We start from the raw sequence: 17,393 nt of genomic DNA on the forward strand, positions 1-17,393 counted from the left end.
GGAGGTAAATACATAAAAGACCATATGCTACACAGACCCCTGAGACATTTTCAGAGTATTCAAAGTAACTTAGCAATTAGTGTTTCCGCTCTTCACAGACTACCTTGGCTCCCCCTCCATCCCACGTCACGCTGAGGTCTACGGTGCCCCCAGAATGAGGAGGGACTCGTTCTGCCTTGCTCATTGCTTGTGCTTTGAAGAGCGACGGGTAACTAGTAAGTACTCAATAAATATTTATCTCTTTCAGTTGCCAGTAGGAATCATCTTTGCTTCTTATTACCCTGATACCTAGGTATATAGCTCAATAACCTGCTCAAATTACACGTTTTGGTAACATTCTATTAACTCTGTGAGGAAACAAGGAAGTTCTCTCTTCTCTTCTGAGGAGCTGAAGAAAAGGCATCTCAGTTAAGCTTTGTCCACAACAGCTTTGTAACATCCTTTTGTTGCTGTTAGTCTGAAGTCAGGATTCAGGATATTTAAGGGACCAACATTCGAATATCAAAGTATTGCCCGTCATGAAATACCTGCCTTAGCATTCCTTTACGATGGCAACAAAAATTGAGATTATTGTATTTGCTAATATAGTGGTATCCCTCACTATCTGAATTTTAATTAGCTGAATTGGGAACAAAATGTCTTGGATAGTGAGAAATGTTTGTAATTTATAAGGACCTTCGGAAGTGAAGGTATAATAGATTACATGTGTTGGTAATGGAATGAGAAAGGATGTCCATGACATCACCTCATTACGGAATTATGCTTTAGTGTAAGTCAGACTAAAAAGGCTCTAGGATAAGAAAGTGTAAAAGCAGAACTTGAGAGCTAAAGGAACTCTAAGATTCTAGCATAACTCTTCCAATTTGCAGATGGAGCTGAGGCAGCACGCCCAATGCCACACAATCAGCCTGCAGCCGCAGCCAGAGGAGAACCAGGCGTTGCTGCCCAAGGGCCTCTCATCTCACCACACCAGACAGAGCTCATTTTCCCTCACTTTTTCCAAACACACAGAAAAGTACACATGATAAATTATTCTGAAGTACTCCCAGAAATGTACACCTGGAGATGCCTTTAATGAAGCCCAACACAAATACAAAATATTAATTTTTACTTGACCTCCAGTCTCTTTCATGTCACAGGAATTCTGTGTGAATTCACAGTGAGGTAAAATGTGGGTGAGAGCAACATGCTTAGGCAAAAACGTGAACAACAGCTGATCCATATTAAGGATACTTTTACAATTGTTCTCGAACATGTAATTTTCTCTTGGTTCCTTCACTATTAAAATTCAATTAGTATTCAACTTTTATTGTGCCTATCTTTTGATTCTTCTTGTAGGTTTCACTAAACCCAGAAAAATGCTGCTACTTAAATAATAGGAAAGGGCAAGTAAAATATTGATACATCAGTTCTAAGCTAAATATTTTTCAACTAATACTTTACCAAATTAAACAGAAGACCCCCTATTGATGATCAAATATCTTATATTTATACTTAGACAACCTGTCGTTTTGATTGGCTAATTCCTTCATGTTCCAGGAAGTCTTCCTTGACCCTCACTGCCAAATCCAGGTGGACACCCCTACTATAAAACTGGGTGAGGGACTTCCCTGGTGGCACAGTGGTTAAGAATCCACCTGCCAATGTAGGGGACACGGGTTCGAGCCCTGGTCCGGGAAGATCCCACATGCCGTGGAGCAACTAAGCCCGTGTGCCACAACTACTGAGCCTGTGCTCTAGAGCCTGCGTGCCACAACTACTGAAGCCCGTGTGCCAAGAGCCCGTGCTCCGCAACAAGAGAAGCCACCACAATGAGAAGCCTGTGCACCGCAACGAAGAGTAGCCCCCGCTCGCTGCATCTAGAGAAAGCCCATGTATAGCAACGAAGATCCAACACAGCCAAAAAAAAAAAAAACCTGGGCAAAAGCCCTTATGTCACCATATAGTGAAGGCCTGTCTGCCTCCTTAATGGACTGAGAGCTCCGGAGGTCAGGAACTTATTTTTCTTTTCTCTAGTACAGCACAAAGCAGATCAAAGGCACTCAACTTACGAAAGAATAAATAAATTAGGTTGTGGTCTAAACCACCTCAAAGGAGCTGCCACTTCTGTACTTTTTTTAAACTATAAATTATAACCTGACCTCTTCAAATTCTCTTCTTCCTCAAGATGCTCGTGCTGTCACAGGCGGCTGGAGCAGCTCTGGCACAGGCAAGACATGGCAGGAATCAGCCATCACCGCCATCAACCTCCCTACTACCTGCCATTATGCTTTCTGGTTCACCCCCGACTCTGCACCTCCAGAGAAAAAGAACAAGAAGGTGGTTAAGTGCTTTGGGTCCTTTAGGCAATTCATCTCAAGAACGCCCACATATAACATACAACTTATAGATAATGATGGAAGAATGTGTTTTTAAGACTCTGTGGAGCCCTAATACTCCTCAATGATTAACACATAAAATGTAACTATACGGAATAGAAAAGAGCAATGTGGCTTTAGACAGAATTAAGAGACAAAAGAAAGAGCAAGTCACCTCTCCAGAGAATCCTTAAGTCGCAACCAAGCTTCCTACTCAGAGATAAAAAGTGGAAAGCCTGGGAAGAGGCCCAGCAATCTGTGTTTTAATAAGCCCTCCAGGTGATTCTGACACTAGTTTTCCAGTGTCAGAACTATCGTTCTAAGTTACTTATTCATTCATTTGTTCGTCTGTTAGGGCAAAGAGCAAATACCAAAATTTTAAGAAGTATGGAATAAAAATTTTTAATTTGAGGAAATTATACCTATCAACCTAAGTTTTACCAAGAATTTGGAAAAGTTCACCAATAAATTATTTTAGTAGTATACTCCAGCTACTGTGTACTAGAACACAGAGTGGAACACAGACTGAGATCCACTCTAACTTACACATCAGTTCAATTAAATGTGGGTTAATGATCCAAAATGGAGCAAATTCCTAACCCCGGGTCTCATTTATATTGCAGTCAACTGATATTATTTTGTTTGAACTTAAGGTACCATAGCATAACAAGCACTGTCAATCACAAGACATGGCTGAATTTCACTAATATGAACACACTGTATGTTATGTCTGGATGTATCCTAGCAGAGGCACCAATACTCTCCACTCGTCCAGATAACAACCGCTATCATTAAGGCAAAAGACTTAAGCTCACAATGAATATTTTGTAAAAGCAGTTCTAGTAAAGCTATCAGAAATTGGGGGCTATTTATAAACTTTTAGCTCAAAACGAACATACACTCTACTCATCGTCAGGTCACTGTTTGTTCTGCCCTCGTGAGTGCAGGATCTGCTGTTGGCATGATCATTCCCGTAAGGCTATGAGCTGGAAGAACACTTACACATTAAAGGTGGAGACGGAATTTCACAAGCTAACACAAGTGGATATTTTAGGAGGAGAAACAGGAGCTGAAGACATTGGGTGGCTCCCCCAGAGCTCCCCCCTCCCAACAGAGCAAGGGTGCAGTCTCTCTGGCTTGGAACCCAGCTGGCTCACATGGAAACGCTACCATGGTCATGGCTTGGTGGACGTATCCGAGCTAACTGGCCACTGACTATATCTAGAAGTTAAAATTACCTCAAATTTATTCCAAAATTGGCAGAAAAACAATTTTCAAGAAAGGAGTACTGGCGACTCCTTAAATGGCCTAACAGCTACAAATCTTTCTCTGATCTGATTTCCCAATATAAAAATATCATGAGGGCTTCCCTGGTGGCGCCGTGGTTGAGAGTCTGCCTGCCGATGCAGGGGACACGGGTTCGTGCCCCCGTCCGGGAAGATCCCACATGCCGCGGAGAGGCTGGGCCCGTGAGCCATGGCCGCTGAGCCTGCGCGTCCGGAGCCTGTGCTCCCCAACGGGAAAGGCCGCAGCAGTGAGAGGCCCGCATACCGCAAAAAAAAAAAAAAAAAAAATCATGAAAATTATTAGACATCTACTACATTCCAGACACTATTCCAGGCACTGAGGATACAGCAAATGTTTCTCACCCTCACCTGTGCCTTATTCTAACGAAGAAAGCTCTGGGAAGCAACAAACGAACAAATAAATGCCAGCACCCTGGAGAAAATGAAGCGATTTCTAAGTGGTGGGAGTGTTTCAGGTGGAGCCAGGGCGGGCCTGGGGAAAAGCGGGGCAGCACTGAGGAGCGAGCACCAGGCAAAGAGCAAGTACGAAGCCGAGGGAGCAAAGCAGCTGGTGTGTCTGAGGACCAGCACAGAGCCCAGTGTGGCTGGAGCAGAGGAGGGGGTAAGAGGGGCAGGAGGAAGGCCAGAGGGCCTCCAAGCCCCTTCTGCGACTTGGGCACTAACTCCCAGGGAGAGAGCAGAGAAGTGACAGGAGTTAAGTGTTAAAGGCCCATGCTGGATGCTTGTCATGTGGCGAAGAGTTGGAATGCTTTTGAAAAAGCAGGTCTAATAAAGCGACTGACAATTTGGGGGGACGAGAGAGAAAGCAGTTAGAGACCACAGCAATCAATGAGAGGGAAAATAGATGCTGGTGGCTCGCAGCAGCAAAAGCGGTGAGAAGTGGTTCGTCTCAGGATCTTTTCTGAAGATTTTGCCGACACTGTGTGAAAGAGAGACAGCTCAGATGTGCTTGCAAGTGGAAGAATGGAATTAGCAGTTACGGAGGTGACAAAGACCACAGGGAGGTCGGGTTTTGGCAGGGGGTGGGGTGCAGGAGTTTGGTCATGTTTGAGATGCCTACTAGAGACCAAGCAGAGATGTTTAGGCAGCTGGATCTGGAGGACAGGCCCAGGCTGGATGTATAAACTTGGAGTCAGGAGACTAATGGGATTTCAAGCCATGGGGCAAGAGGAAATCACCTAGGAAGTAAGTAGAGATAAAAGAAGTCTAAGGACTGAGGGACACCCAAATATTTAGTGATCAAGATGAGGAAACAGCAGCTAAGGACACTAAAAGGAGCAACTAGTGAGGCAGGAGGAGAAGCAAAAGCAAACCAGGGCCCAGCGCTTCAGGAAGGAGTGACCCAGCTGGGCACAGGCTGCAGCTGCTCATAAGGCAAATCTCTGAGAGTTGAAAGTCATGACAGATGGGCCACTGTGAGCCTCTCTCAGAAACGACAGAGAACTTCTGAAATGGACATAAAGTCTCGAAACATGGGCTCACGGGGAAAGAATGAGATGGCAGAAAGGACTCTAAGGAATAATGAATAAAGAGAGTCCTAAGTTCTTGTTATTTGTTTCAAACAAGAGAAAAAGAGTCCAAATTTCAGGTGCCAGAAAAGATGAATGTAATATTCACAGGATGGGAGATGGTGGGAATAGGTTAATTTGAGACCAGCATGCCTTGAGAGAGTTTACAAGGATCTTTGTTTAAAAAAAAAAAAAAAAAGTTTTTAAACGAACAGATTAATGAGCTCTCTGGCCTGAAGTAATAAATCACCTGAGTATGCTGATGGACGGAATCCCTGAGGGTTCTGTGCAAGGCTTTGCCCCCTCTATTTTTATGAGTGTCCGCAAAAATGACACAACCAGGCTCTAAGGAAACGCAGCTGTGACTATGCTCTGGCATGGGCACACCTTGCACCCACCCCCAGGGACTACCTGAAATCAACAGGAAATCAACAGGAAAGGTTTCACTGGACCAATAGGTGGGGAAGGATGCACATACTTCAGATTCTAGTATCAAATGCACACAATTTATGACAACACAAAACGTGCTAGGAAACTGCTAAAATAAGGGTTGCATTTAAAGAGGAAAGTTTAATCACATTTTAATACCACAAAGGTAAAAAGCACACACACACATCATCATACAATCCAAATCACCAAGAGCAATGGCTGTCTTCAGGGGAATGCGATTAACATCAAGAAAAGATTTTTTCCCCAAAATGTTTACAGTGAACCTATTTATTTATAATTGGAAAAAACCCAAACAATCCGCTTCCCCCAATACTTGATATTCACGTTTCTAAAGAAACCACAGAGTTGTTCCATAGAAAAATGCGCTTGGTTTATGTAAAGTGCCCGCTCTATTCCCAGTGATGGACCCTCGACAAATGTCAACACTCTGTTAGCCTCCCACTGTCCCTTTATGGACACACACAAGGATCATAAACTCTTAGTGACTTTTGAGCTCAGCTGCTCACCTCCAATTTGAGAACTTTGGTTTCAATTCTTTTTCACTTAAAGCTTTTGGAAAGGAATTTTTTGTTGAATATCCTAAACACAAATCAGGATTTCAAAACATCTGTCAGAAAAATGAAAATATTGATTCTGAAAGACTACCGAGAATTTCAAAATAATTCCTGTGCCATTAGCAAGAACTCTAACCAGTTTACAAGCTGAACTTGTCTGCAGACAGTTTATCTTTGAGAAATTATCCATCGACATGGAAACAGTCCCCAAGTGGCTGAAAATGAAAAGATAACATATATTTTTAAAAAGCAGGGTCTAGCTTGCTAGAGCACTTTTGAAAATCTTTATTGAGAAAAAGCAGAACAAACATTTTTCAAGCGATTCAGTTACAATTTGCTAAGAAAACAATGCGATACACCAGTTAACAGTTTTATCTTTGGAGAAAAAGATTACAAGCAATTTTTTTAACTGTTACATGACATATTCTTCAAAAGGTTCAACTTTTCAAAATGAACATATATTACTTTGTAATAAAAAAATAAAGGTGTATATAAGGAAAATAAAACAGATTTCACAAAAATCCTTCTGCATCATCCGTATGTGTGTAAGTTAAAGCCAACTTCTAAAACTTTAAACACAGCAATTCAAATATCACACTTCTAGGTTGATGGGAACTGAAAAAATATCACTGAACTACTTCCACAAGTTTCTGATGCCTTTGCTTGTGGACTCTGATGCTCAAGTGTCACAATCCCCGACTCCCAGGGGCTTTATATTTAAAATAAGCACAAGAAAGACAAACACAAATGAAAAGCATGGAAATGAAAGAAAGCACTGTCCAAAGAAGAAACAACAAACACACACACAGCCCCCACCCCCACCCCAAAAGAGCAAAGAGCACAAGGTGGACCAGGGGTGAAACTACTCAGACTACTATCAGTTCCAACAACATCCCACTAGTTAAGTAAAAAACCAACTCCCCCTTCTAGGGCCTCATGTGTGCAGCCTATCTCACATGTGAAAATTACATGCAATAGCAAAAATAAAAGTATTCTGAAACTGTTAAGAACTACCATTAACAGAATTTACCTTACTTACCAAGGCCTACAGGTCCTGCATGATCCAGCCCTGCCAGTCTCACCCCTTGCTCCAGCTAATACTCCAGACACAGCCTAGCTTACGACCCTCTAGTGTGCAAGGCATCTTCCCACCACTGGCCTCTGCACTTGGGCTACTGCCAGCCTGCCCATCAGTCCCCACCTCCCACCCCTCCACCCAGGAGATTTGTCTGGGTACATGCTTGAATATTTCTCCTTCATGGTGTTTATCACAACTGTATTCACTTCTTTATGTAATTACTTGGTGACACTTGCCTTCCCCACTGCAGTATAAACGAGCTAAGGTACACTTCCATATCACTGGAACCTAGCACAAGGCCCAACATACCACAGGTCCATTCATATCATATCCCCCTTTCTAGTCTCAAACGTAACTGCTACACATAAGCCCCAGTGGGTATTAGTTTTCCCCCTCAAATCTAAAATTACAAAAGGACTCTATAATATATGTACCAAAGAATTCCATGTCAGTATTTATCAACGGTTATTCCAAATTCATCTGCAAATAACATATAGCCAAGGTTCCATGGAATCCTACAGTAATAATTCACACAATCAGACCAGTTGAAGAAGCCCTGAGAAGCCATCAGAAGCATCTGGGATCACTATTCCATTGTAATTCTGTAATGCAGTTTGACAGGGTAATTGCCCAGTTGCCAATTTCTTAGAAAGCTACCATGAATCCATGATCTCACCTATAACCTTAAAACTTGCTCCTATGAACACTGTCAGAAATAAATCTCATTTAAGAATTTAGATGACCTGTCAGAGTTCAACTACTCCTAGTGGTACGAAAGAAAAGTCTTGGGGATTTTTCTTCTTCTTAATTCAGCATTAAGCCCTTGTTGCTCTACAACTGGAGCCGTCATGCAGATTCAACGCTAATCGGGTATCTAGCACCAAACTCCAGAGCAAAGAATAGGTCTTTATACTTGTAAAATAATTACTAATGACATGCCATTATTAAAAGTATCATTTCTGCTTTCCTTTTCCAGCTTTTGTAGAGTCAAACTCATATGCGTTTTGCTTCAGCCAATTTAACAGCTTTCTCAAGTAGCCTCAGGTGGCAAAGCCCCAATCAGACCAGCAAGAGGATGGTGCCTGAAAAGAGCAGTCCCACCAATGCATAATAATGCTCCACCCACCCCCTTTTAGGATAAAATGATGGCTAGAGATAGCGTCACTAATCCTGCTAAGTTGGTTGCAATAACTTCTCTAAAGGAGGCTGGAAAATGGTCCCCAAAGATATCTATCAGGTCTTAATCTGAAACCTATGAATGTTAATTTATAAGGAAAGGGGTCTTTGGAGATATGAGTAAATTACAGATTTTGAGATGAAAGAGATTATCCAGGTGGGCCCAAAATGTCATCCCAAGTGCCCTTAAAAGGGAGAGGCAGAGGGAGATTGGACACCACACACACTTGAGAAGAAGAGGAAAAGAGTGGCGTGAGGTGGCCACAAGCAAAGGAATGCCACAGTCACCAGAAACTGGAAGAGGCAAAGAACAATGCTCTCTTAGAGCCTCTGGAGGGAGCCCTACCCATATCTTGATTTTGGTCCAGTGAAACTGATGGTGAACTTCCGGCCTCCAGAACTGTGAGAGAATACATGTCTGCTATTTTAAGCCACCAAGTCTGTGGTACTTTGTTACAGCACACACAGGAAACTAATACAGAGACCAGGAAAAAGGAAATCAAAGTAAAAATGCTTTCTAATTAGACTCCAGAAATACATAAAATTCCAACATGTCACAGGGAAAGAGATTTTAAGCACCTTTAAAAAGTTGTCTTAAATACACTTTAAAAAAAAGACATTTCCCCCTTCAACTGCACATATGAAACACGGCTACAGAGAGAGCTATATGGATTTTGAAGATAAAGCTGGTGTCTTAATTACATCTAATTACTCATGCACTGTTTAAGCACAGTTAACCAAGATCTTCCTTAGACGTAACATACTGAACATTATCATATTTACATATATGTTTACAATAAAAAAAAGAAAATCAGAACTATTAGGCTTTTTCATTTAGCAGACCATTTTAAACAGCAAAACAGCCACCACTGGTTAAGTCTATGATCAGACATTTGCAACACTTATACTTATTCAGCCACTGAACTACAGCTGAGCATGTGATAAACTCATTACAGAAAATACTGTTTCACAGTTCCTTATTTATGTACACCACACGTACACCAACACGTATCACAACAAAGGGTTTTATGTAAGAAAGATCTGTGTCTCCAATTGTCTCAGTAGGTATTTCTAAAATAAAGGTTTTAGCTGACGTGGTTGTTGAGGGGAATTCTGCCCCTAATCTCCTTAAAATCTCCTCCCCATCTCTCCGTGTCTGACCCATCCGCTTACCTCGTAGTGCCTATAAGTAAAATCAAGAACGCTTCCTTTGTTAGAGTAGTCTCTGAGACCCAAACAGCATTTTACTTTTCTAGAAACAGATGCCACCTAGTGTCAAGAGTCTGTAAGTACAGCCCACAGTTCCTGAGAGGCTATGAGGTAAGTAGAACAAAGGACAATTGATTCTTACTGGGCAAAAACAAGGGTGAGAAAAAACTTCCAAAAGGTGCTTCTTGGGCTGGGTCCTAAAGGCCAGGTGGCAGACCGTGCAAGGGGCAGCGCGCACAGTGGCTCAGGACGTGGATCGGGGTGGAGTCAAAGCATCGGTGCCGCCCTGGCTCCACTCACTGCTCTCCAGCAATGTGACCCTGGACAAGCCATTTAACCTCGCTAATGTCTCATTAGTAAAATGAAAAGAGGTTTGGCACAAGGATTAAATAAGCAGAAACTGCTAATACAATAAAGGTCTCCAACTGTCTCCTCTTTTCATGTAACTAAGAAACAAAGAAGATTTGATGATGTATTACTCACAAAACTTTAAACAATCAAGTAGAAATTTCCCCTCCATTCCTCATCCTACCGTAACTCTCACAGGAAAGAAAAAAAAAAAAAATCACATCACCTCATCCATTAAAAAAAGTACACATTTTCAACAGAATAAAAAAGGACCAGGGGTGCTAATTTATGATACAGAGTTGAGATCAGCTTTGCTTTTCCTACAGCTCCTGAAGAGAAGGAATGTGGCTTCTAGCAACAATGTATAGTTAAACATCACTGAATTAGCCTCACATGTCAACATTCAGAGGGACTGCAGATTTTGTTACAACAGAATATACCTTGTTGTGTATCTGATTAAATATTATCTTACTGTAACTCCATTTGTTAAAATAATTGCTCCTCCATTCACTTAGTGCTTCCTATATTAACTTTATCATTTGTCACGCCCTGTAAAGCAGGTACCTTTTTTTTTCTGGTTACACAGATGAAAGACTGGAGAATTTGCTCAACTGTACTCACAGAAAGGATCCCACTAGCTAAAAAGCATGTGATTGGCGGCAGAGAGACCAGTTAGAAAACTAAATGCAACGAAGAGTAGAAATGGATGGGAAGAGAGAGGAAAGCTCTGGTTTTTCAAATACGAGCTTGGCAAGACTTGGTGACAAATCAGACATAGGCGCTGAGGGACAGAAAGGAAGTCAAGTCAGAAATTTCTAGTTGGGATAGAAGTTTCAGTTGGGGAGACTGCAAGATTGCCATGAAGTGAGTTAGGGACTGCAGAAGGAACACATTTGCAGGAAAGATGAGAAAGTTTGGTTTGCTGAATTTGAGGATGGGGCACTACCCACGTGAAACTGTTGTAAGATGTTAAAACTCAGGAGATAAGTGACTGTGAAAAGAGTAACATTAACAGAGGACCTTACAATTCACCAAGCATTTCAACATTATCTTAATTCAAAAAATCACAGAATTTCAGAGCAAAAAGTCTTAGATTAAAAGAAACAGGCTCAGGGACACGTATTACCTGCCCAAAGTAATTCACTTCTTCTGACAAGATAGTATGCTACCAATATGTGAAACCAAAAAAAAAAAGATATTTTTGAGCTTTATCATGGTCAGTTAAATGAAAGGAAAAGGGGAGTGAAGAGAAAAGGGAATAAAATAAGCAAGAGACACATGCTGGCACCGTGAGAGTCAGAGAGGCCTTGCAAAGGAGCATTCCCCACTTACAGCGCCTGGGGCATGCCGCTCAATGCCTAGCACAGTGTCCAACACACAGCTAAGTAATGTCCGCTCAAGACGTGAGTGAAGAACTGAGTGCCATGGGGATGACAGAGAGGCACCTCTTAGCTCCAGTTCTCTGGGCACCATTTCACACTATTGCTCGTTACTATGATCCAAGAACTGTGCTAATAACTTCACATATATCATATCATTTACCCACATCACAGTCCCTTAACATATACAATATATTTTAAATATTCATTAACATATAATATTAAATTATACAACATAATTCATATAATAAAAACATTAAATATATACAATACTACTGTATACTACATATACAATACTACTATTATCACCCCCACTTTACAAAGGAGAGGAGGCCTTAGAGAATTAGAAAAAAAAATTAGCCAAGGTGGGGTTTAAAGACTGTACACTCTTGACACCATATAAGAAAGCAATATAATCCTGACTCAAATTCTTAAACATGCTTCGCCCCATACTTGAAGAGGAAGACCCTAGAACAAAAAGGGACATGGTTCCTGATTTTATGGAGCTCAGAGTATAGTGTGGGAAGAGAGACAATCAAATAAGCATGAAATAGTAAATTCTGGTAAGAGCTATAAAGGAAACAACTAGGATATCAGGAGAGAATAATATAGGAACAAACTTTAGACTGGATGATCAAGGAGGATAAATCAAAAGCATAAATACAGAAACAATCATCTTCTTTTTGGATCAGAAACACTCCTGGTATCTGTTTATATCCACCAAACAAATATTTTCTGAAGCAACTGGCTTTGTCTAAATCCTCCTCTGAATGAGGTCTGATTTTTGTTTCTTTTTTAACGGGAAGGGAGAAGCAGGTTTGTATATGGCCTCTCCGGCTCCAGACTCTACGGGCTCACTGGCTGAAGGATCAGCCCCCTTTACTCTTTAGCTGGGGGACCCATTTTCCTAAGAGTAGTTTGGTTTTCTTGCTAAAAATATATATCCCTTCATAACATGCAACATAAAGATTTTTTTTGAAAATAAAAATACTTTTCAGAGATCATATATTTCAACCTTGTTATAAAAATGAGACAGACAAAATGAATCATTCGGAAGACCTAGAATCAACTCAATCCAACATTTATCAAGAACCTACTGGGAGCCACCGGGCACTGTTCGTGGTGCTGGAATATTGGTTGTGTGCAGGGAACACTAGAGGGCGCACGAGAGTTTCAGCTTTCAGGAAAATCTACACGGGGCTACTAAGGAGTGGGGGACCTTGCAAAACCACACAGAAGCATGTGAAAACCAAGTATCTGATGAACAGAGCAGAAGAGTGCAGAATAGGAAGCAGAATGACCCTTCACTGAAGGGATCTTTTGCCTTAAAGCTGAGAGGCAATCCTAGTGTCATGAGAGATGTACTGACCCGGTGTTCCTATAAAGATGTGCAAGTTAGGTGTCTGTTGCACCCTAACACACATGACTGAGGGTTCACCAGCTTGGCAACCCTATGAGGTAGGCGAGACAGGTATTACCACTACAAATGAGATGGCTAAAGCTCAGAATGAAGTTGCCTTCCTGAAGTCAAACTGCTTTAAGTTGTAAGGCTGAGTCTAGAACCCTAGCATTCAGGCCTAAGTCTGGGGTTTACTTCAATATTTGAGTCACATGTCCATCACCCACAAACAAACAGGCTTTTCACTGGGGAATGCTTCCTAGCTCCACTTAACTTTTGTGTACTCTTATAATACAGAAAATAAGACATCTTGCAGAAATGCAACTGATAGGTAGGAGCCACAGAGATGTGGGAACCATATAGACCTTAAGAATTAGGCTTTTGGGACCCTAGTCTCCAAATTCTAAAACCCAAATGAATGTAAGCTGTATCATCAACTTAATATTTCAAAACAAGGAGAAAAGACTACATGGAATATACAGATGAACTATGTAAACCAATTGGAGAGATGGCAAAATATGACTAAATTCGCTCTTAGAAGTGAGAAGATGGGTGGCGATCAAGTGTAAAAGATAAAGTATAATTTAAAATTGGAAGTGATCTCAGAGATTAATGTTTAGTTATTTTACAGATGAAGAAACTAAGGCTTGGCCCTGTCAGTGTGTTACACAAATAAGGTGGAGCAGACTGGAACACAGACAGGTACTGATTCTTACTCCAGCGGACCTTCATCCAGCCCCAGAATTATACGTACAACTGTAGTTCTAATTATAATCAACCTTAGAAGATGGTGCAGTGTTTGACTCTGTCTCACACAGATACCAGCCAGCTTCAAATCTGGCTGGCAGACGTGGGAGCCAGAGGCAGCAAGTGACCAAAGTGGTCCAGTGGTCCTAGGAACCCTTTAATCTGATGGAAGGAAAATCATGAAGCAAGGCATAATTTACAGTATAAATGACTACGGAAATCAGTGACTTTTTTTTTTCCCTTTTGTGACAATATTTTAGAATTAATGCAAATGGTTCTGGTTCCATCACCAACTATGTAAAGATAATATATCCACTCTAACTTACTGCCTATGAGCAATATGGGGATCAAAAGGAAAGTGTTTTTTTGTTTTGTTTTTTTTTTTAGCTAGACATAAATGCTGATTTACAACAATAAGGTGATGAGTCTGTCATGCACAGATGGATTCTCTCTATTCCACACCTTTAAAATAGCAAAATCCTGTAATGCATGTAAAATAAGGTGTGCATGACTAAAATTTGGGGATGTGTCTGTTGAATAAAATAAGATATAGCTGTAAGTGAAAACTTACTTAGACTTTCTGTAATCTGACCAGGACAAACTGCAATCACATTAATAGAAAAACACAGGGTTAGATATTGGTCAGGCATGATGTTTCCTCTCAACCAGCACTTCTAATCTTCTAGGAAACACCAAATTACAGGGAAGAAAAGGGATTATTGTAAGAACTAAAGTAAAAACAGATTTGTAGAAGGTTTTTTTTTGGGGGGGGGCGGAATGTAGAGTTGGTAGAAAGAATTTAAAGGAAGTTGTGAAACCTTCCTAAGACCCGGGGTCCCCTGATTTGCTCGCTAGGACCCTTCCCCATTCAGCTTGTTAAATGAAACATTTAAAACCACAGGATTCAATTCAAAGATTTCAGAGTTGACAGTCTGTCCAAGAAAACAATTACTTTTCAAATCACTGTGTTCTAATGGTTAGAACTCCCTAATACTTGAAATTTAAAGTGCATTGGCTAGTTTTATCCTGTAATAAATTTAAGTTTGTGCTTTTTATTGCAATTAAAACCATTTCCTACACCAAGACACATCAGTAAAATACATTTTTTTCCCAAAATAAAAAGTAACTAAAAATCAGGCTAAAAAATTAAGTTACATCTTACACATAAAACTTCTATTGCGGGCTTCCCTGGTGGCGCAGTGGTTGAGAGTCCGCCTGCCGATGCAGGGGACACGGGTTCGTGCCCCGGTCCGGGAAGATCCCACATGCCGCGGAGCGGCTGGGCCCGTGAGCCATGGCCGCTGAGCCTGCGCGTCCGGAGCCTGTGCTCCGCAGCGGGAGAGGCCACAGCGGTGAGAGGCCCGCGTACCGCAAAAAACAAAAACAAACTTATATTGCATAGAGCTCTATCTGAGATACAGATATCCTAAGCTCTCTTCCTGCATTTACTCAGTGTATCTATGGAACCAACACTGTGTCATACTGGAACAAGGACACATGGTCCCTATCTTTAACACTGTGTGGAAAACTCAGCAATTAGTGTTCTAGGGCTGACACAGTCGTGTAACTCTTGCCCATGAAGGGGAAGGAGTTTGTGAGTGGAGAGAAAGTAGAGCTCATATACAGCAGGCGAGAATAGAAAATAATGGAACTGACATCATTCATCTGAAAGGATTTGCTCTCATAAGCCGTGGGAAGGGCATTCCTGTGGACAGGGAGCTGCTCAGATGCTTCACACACAAATGACTTTGCAACACAAGCAGGCCACAAGCTCATGTCCTATAAGCCCACAAATTGACAAAGAAAAATCAGATTCAATCCCAGATACAGATGACCCAAGGGAAAATTTATAAACCAACATGCTCCACCCACAAAACTCTAAGCTCAAAGACACACAACCTGCTACCACTTCCTTCACATGCATATTCTGCTATACCCCTATCCTCCCCTCCCCCCATTTTGCCCACTGGTATTTGGTTCAGGTATGGAGCATTCAAGACAGAAGCACTTCAGTGTGTCTGTGAAGACAAATGAAAACATGGCAAGAGGGCACGTGGAAATGACTTTGAGTGTGGTTTCAAAGTTTATGGGCTAATAAAAAATTAAGCCTTACTCTACTCTCCTCTTAAAGAGTAAGTATCCCCATTATTCTTTTCACACCCAAACTAAGTTGTTGTGTCAATGACAACAACGTTTTCAATAACAACAGAATGAACAAATTTTGAAAAACTAAATATAGGGACTTTCCTGGTGGCACAGTGGTTAAGATTCCACGCTCTCAATGCAGGGGGCTGGGGGTCGATCCCTGGTCAGGGAACTAGATCCCACGTGCACGCCACAACTAAGAGTTCACATGCCTCAACTAAGGAGCCCGCCTACTGCAACTAAGACCCAGCACAACCAAATAAATAAATAAATATTTAAAAAAAAAGAAAAACTAAGTATAGGTCACCAAGCTCTATTAATTAACATTTTTCATCCAGTGTCTACTGAGCACCTACTCTGTACCTGCTCTGAGCAGAGGAGGTAAATAACGAGCTCAACAACCAACATCAAGGTCAACAATCAACAACCAACATCAAGGTCAACAACCAAATACGATACAATGTAACAACTGCTCAGGGAACAAAGCAGAAGTGTGTCTTCTCCTGAGTGGGTCAGCCCCTGCCCTTGTGTTGTAAGAGGTCTGCAAGGGGTGTGAAGATTTATCCAGGAGGTAACACTCTCACCGGGCCTTCCTGAAGGCGAGTATCAATCCCGGGGAGGGGATGCGGGAATGCCGGGCAGGGTGCGAGCAAAAGGCACCAGGCAGGGGAAACCACTGGGGCCCGGGCTTGGAAAGGAAGAGGAGAAGGCTTAGATGACTGGCCCACACCTGCGGTGGAAGTTGCTAAACATTCGGCTACAAACTTGTACCTATAGTAAGTAACTCTTTAAACTTCCCAGTATGCACAAATTATGTCAGGCTAAACGGATTGCCCCCTCCCTTTTCAAAATATTTACGCTTTTGTGACCAATCATCAGAAGTCACAGGCGTGTTCTTAATATTAAAGGAAGAAAGGCTTCAGCTAGCAACTGTTTCCTCTGATGGCCCTATAAAGCCACGTTCAACTATACTTTATATCAAAATGGTTTAAACCTAAAAAGGTCCTGATGAAAAGAAGCGCAATCACAACCCATCAGCTCTTCTGCCTACCACTCTAGATAAGACTTTTCCCCCCAAGGTGAATTTCATACGGCAAGTTCTGAAAAATTAACTTCGAAGAACACATGTTCACCCCCTCAGTATTCTTAAAGTTCCCCCAGTCAATGGGTCGGAAGTAAAAGAGCTCTAACACGGGGTCAAATAAACCCAAACAGAGAGGGAGTGAGTTTCTCTGGGTCCAACGTGCTTCTCTACCATTCCAGCAAATTGGGTCGAGTTGTCATCTTGTAAACGTTTCCCCCACTCTCATAGGTAGGGGTGACGCTGATACATCACCTTTGGATATGTGAAAAGAATCGAGTCACTCTGGGAGGACCGACGCCTTTTCTCGGGACCCGAGACGCCGGCCAGCTTAGGGGGCCCGGGAGGCAAGCCCCGGCCAGGAGCCGGAGCCGCTGTCAGGGGAGGGACAGAGCGGGGCGGAGGACGGGCCCGGGAGGAAATCTGAAAGGAGGCTCGAGCCCAAACAAAAACAACCCAAAGTTGAGCGCGGCAGAGGGAGCAGATTGGGCGAGACCATTCACGGCTGCCCATTGGAGAAAAGGGAAAACAGAGTCCCCCAATCGCGAGCGGCGGGGCTGCTCCCCTCGTGCGGCCGCGGGCCGGCCCGGCGCTGCCCGGCGGCCGCTACCGCTCCCTTCCGGCGGCGGCGCCCACTGCAGGGCCCGCGCCCCCC

The 17,393-nt window shown here is 42.3% G+C and overlaps 1 protein-coding gene across 5 annotated transcripts in view; it reads right to left on the reverse strand.

The window, feature by feature from the left end:
* Positions 1-17,393, reverse strand: part of KMT5B (lysine methyltransferase 5B) — a 51,440-nt gene that overhangs the window by 33,051 nt on the left and 996 nt on the right. Inside the window, exon 2 of one of the 5 annotated variants that reach the window (XM_029207492.1) lies at positions 2,142-2,296. The exons of 3 other annotated variants lie outside the window; for them this stretch is intronic. The gene's annotated coding sequence lies outside the window, so the exon portion shown is untranslated. The remainder of the gene's footprint in view (positions 1-2,141; positions 2,297-17,393) is intronic. One more of the 5 variants, XM_029207491.1, reaches the window with a different exon arrangement.

Source organism: Monodon monoceros, unplaced genomic scaffold, assembly GCF_005190385.1.
Source record: "Monodon monoceros isolate NGI ecotype Baffin Bay Population unplaced genomic scaffold, NGI_Narwhal_1 Super_Scaffold_7, whole genome shotgun sequence".
Classification (NCBI taxonomy): domain Eukaryota; kingdom Metazoa; phylum Chordata; class Mammalia; order Artiodactyla; family Monodontidae; genus Monodon; species Monodon monoceros.